This window comes from Cyprinus carpio, chromosome A1, assembly GCF_018340385.1.
Source record: "Cyprinus carpio isolate SPL01 chromosome A1, ASM1834038v1, whole genome shotgun sequence".
NCBI classification, from domain to species: Eukaryota; Metazoa; Chordata; class Actinopteri; order Cypriniformes; family Cyprinidae; genus Cyprinus; species Cyprinus carpio.
In genome coordinates this window covers 11,129,079-11,133,083 of record NC_056572.1, presented here as the reverse complement: position 1 = coordinate 11,133,083, position 4,005 = coordinate 11,129,079, and the positions used below count along the sequence as shown (strand labels likewise).

Sequence of the window (4,005 nt, the reverse complement as noted above, 5' to 3'; positions counted from 1 at the left end):
AATGTCATTTGGTAGTTACTGTTGATGTTTCGTTATGCATGTTTGCTGCTCCAACTTGATCCTGTAGGGTTGTTTTATTTTTACTTGTGTGACATATGTGAGATATTCCACCTTTCTTTGGTTGAAAATAGAAAATTCTAGCTCATTCATGTCAACAGTGAGGAGATGAAGCTAACAGGTCCAGATGTCCATGAAGTTTCATTTTGCAGGATTTGAAAGGCTGTTGAGACAGGATTGCTGTTATAAAGGGAAGCTCCTTGATTCTTAACGAATTCCATCACACATGCTTTATCACATTGCTTTCACTCGCGCAGTTCTCACACGTGCTTGCTCTCCAGCCACCCTGAGCTGATATATTTGAAGGTTGAAATTTCCTTTAATGTCTCACAGAGTGAACTTGTTCCTGGGGTTCATGTCTTTATCCTTAAAGGAGTAATGGTATTTTAAAAACAGAGTGGAGAGAGGAAGATAACGTTACACCTGAATGAGGTCTCTGTAAATGTCCCTCTGAAGGGGTTTCACTCACGTACTGTATATTGAAACACACACAAACACACAAACAAAAAAATCAACTACACACACACACACACACACACACACACATATATATATATATATATATATATAATTTATTTATTTTTTCTAGTGTGCAATGTTAGTCAAAATCAACATTGGTGTAAACAACAGTTTTACTCAAGACTTGGCCGGTAACTTTTTATTATTATTATTATTATAATGATGATGATGATAACGACGAAGATATCTTACTAAAATATTGAATTCAGACATGACTTGATGGTTCTCTATTTCTGTATAATGCTTGTGAACTTGTGTGAAGGCAACATTTTTCAGGTTTAGAACACTGCTATGTTAAAGATTGGAGCCTAGGCCATACTTCTTTGGAGAACCAGGTTAGTTGGCTTTAACTTAGCTAGTTGATTTAGCCTATTGATTTATTTAATTAGTCATTGTGTATGTTGATTGAGTTCCTGCAGTACATCTATACAGCAAATCACTAAGCCTTGTTCGTCCCATTTACATTTCATTTTACTAGTTTTCTAGCCTTGAAATATGAAATATACCTAAGTGGATTATATTTCGGCATGTATATAAGAAATATTTTAGATCTATTTCTGAATTAGCACCACTTGATCTTTTCCTTTTCGGATAGCTGCTGACTACAACAATGAAACTGCCACCCTTTCACCCACTGGCTTTCTATGGGGAAATTAGGAATCATATAGCTAGTCTGCCTGTATACTGAAATTACAGAATGTTTTTTTTTTTTTTTTATTGAGATATTCTTGGTCTGAAAAAGGTATTATGGGAAAGTTTTGAAATATATTCAGATTCCTGAATACAGTCTGGAAGTCAAATAAATTTTAGGAATTGGCTTAATTGACTTTTTAATATGTGTGGTGATTAATCTCAAAACAAGCTATTGCCAGATGTTGAGGTGAATTCAAGCAATGCAGTTTACATGTTTTAAATCACATCCATATGGAATATCAGAAATCCTTTTCACCAGATCTGTGTGAAATGTAAATTCAGTGCTAAATAAATGTTTGAGCAACCATTTTGTGTTAAAATCACTGTACTGTTTGCACTGCCAGGAAAGCAGTTTGTACATAATTGAAGCTCTCTATCATGATGCACTGGCTGGGTCTGTTTTGTGATTTGTTGAATGGCTTTGACACTGTCAGTTGTGATGTTCTTACAAATAGTCTTGTGAACATTCACTTTTCTGACAATGTTTTAGGATGGACTGTTAAATATTTTACAGATCAGACTCATAGCATCCTGTCACAAACCACGATGGAGGCAGAGGGTTTAGTGCAAGTGAACAGTTTATTTACAAGTGGTAATGTGACAAGGTGTTGTTGAGTCATTGAGAGGATCACTTGCAGAGCTCTATAGATTAACACATGGAAAGTCAGCTTTGGAGGGGGGATATCTGAGGACATAGGATAGACAGGTTAGTAGAGAGAGGTCGGGCACCAGTTCGGGGTAGTAAACGGCAGACCAGACACCGGAGTACTGGAGTGAAGGTGTCTTTATCCTGGTGAGTGATTGCTGGGTGCAGGTGCAGGTGATCAGTACTCCGGTGATTGGGATCGTGTTTGATGAGAGTCAGGTGTGAGAGATGATTGGGGTGGCTGTGAGAGTTCCTGACATTACCCCCTCCTCCAGGGGCGGCTTCTGATGCCCTGATGCGACGACAAGGGCGACCACGGCCTCTGGGTGCGGGACGATCAGGATGTTGTCGATGGAACTCTTCAAGAAGTATGGGGTCTAGAATGTCATCCCTGGCCATCCATGAACTTTCCTCTGGTCCTTACCCCTCCCAGTCCACCACTGTAAAAAGTCCTTCAAGGGTGTTGTCTGTAGGAATTTATTTTAAAAAGTATATTTATTCCAATAAATTGATTCCCTTTTCTTTTTAAATTAATTTAAGTTTTACATAAGTAAAAAGTGTGAATGTTTTTGTAACTTATTATTACCTATCAAAAAAATGATTTTACTGACCTTCACAATAAATTGCTTCTACAAAACTCTATTTAAGTGTTTATATCCAAAGTAAAACGTCACGACCCGCCCACATGCTGCAGCAGAACAACGAGATCGTTGTCCGTTGTCACCTGTACCGGACCAGTTTCGGATTTCTGTGGAGTTTTTGAGGGTCTTATACAACGTGCAACCGATGTAAGTAACTATTTACATACCAGAAAGTTAGGTTTTAGCCGAATGAGCACTCATTTATTGAACTATAAAATGTAAAAGCTTCGCCTGGTTTCAGACAGTAACGTTAAGTTTGTCAGTTTTGCAGGCGCCGCATGAGGCCTTACCGAAGGTCTTGACATTAACATTAAAAGTTACGTTAACTGCTAGGTTTGTAGTCAGACCTGCAAACTTGTCTCTTTTCGGCGACAATGGCCGTTTTCTTGGTTAATTGGGTCATTTAACGTTACGTGAATTGAGTAGAACCGGGTTTTTTTTGGGGGGGGGGGTCTGATTGCGCGGCAAAAACATCTACAATCCGAAGATGCACGACTTTGAGCCAAATCTGCCCGAGCAGACGGATATTACTAAATCTCATAATCACACAGGCAACCACTTTGCGCATCTAAATCAGTGTTATGGTCTGGTTTTCAGTCTGAACGTCAAGTAACGTTAAATGCCTCGTCCGTTTGGAGATATGCGCGCGCAGTCAACGGAGGCTCGCACTGCCGTGCCAGGCGAAAGTATAAACAAGGCTTTAGGCAGTCATTCATGATGTGGGTAAGAAGTTAAACGTGACTGTTTACTAGGGTTGGGTACCAAACTCGGTACTTTTAAGGGCACCGACCGACGTACGCCTCTAGTGACAAAGACGTTGAAAATATATCTTTTGGACATAACCTTGCTTAGTGGGAATCATCTGATGATATAACTGTAAGAGTTGCATTTTCAGATACTTTTACTTAACCACACCTATGTGTTACCAGCTGAACCCCTCTCCCCTTTAAGGATTTAGGCCTTGGAGGTGACTTGTGTATGTGATGTAGTCTAGCAGGTTTGTTGTGTCAAGTGAGACTGTACTGAAAGTTGTACTATGAAGCCAGTTCAACAGGCTAGGCTTTCTGTGCAGGAGCTGGCTCGACCAAACTTAAAACCTTTTGTGAACTTTTAATGTGTGATTTTATTAAAGGCTTTTGAAGATCGTTCTCTGTTGCCACTTATTGTTCTGTTTATGTCTCATACAGGGAAAAACAGAGAGCAGTGTCCACAAGGACTTGAAAATGAGCATAATGCAGATACAGGTATATGTCTGCCGTGAACCAGATGCAGTGGGCATCATCATTGAGGGAATCCCAGTGCTTACTGATCTTGGAAATCTGGCCAGGGCATGTTGCCTGCTTCTGAGGATGACATATGCTCTGAACCCAGTAACCACCACAACTCTGCAAAACATTTGAGGTGTTCCAAAGACTTTTTGTGGGACTTGACACACTGCGCCCAAAACCT

General features: G+C 39.8%; 1 long non-coding RNA gene across 1 annotated transcript; it reads left to right on the top strand.

Moving 5' to 3' along the window:
- The first annotated feature begins 2,197 nt into the window (after nt 1-2,197).
- On the top strand, nt 2,198-3,775 carry LOC122140423. The gene is made up of 2 exons (XR_006157103.1): nt 2,198-2,703; nt 3,744-3,775. It is a non-coding gene; the product is annotated as an uncharacterized LOC122140423 (long non-coding RNA).
- The last annotated feature ends 230 nt before the right edge of the window (nt 3,776-4,005 follow it).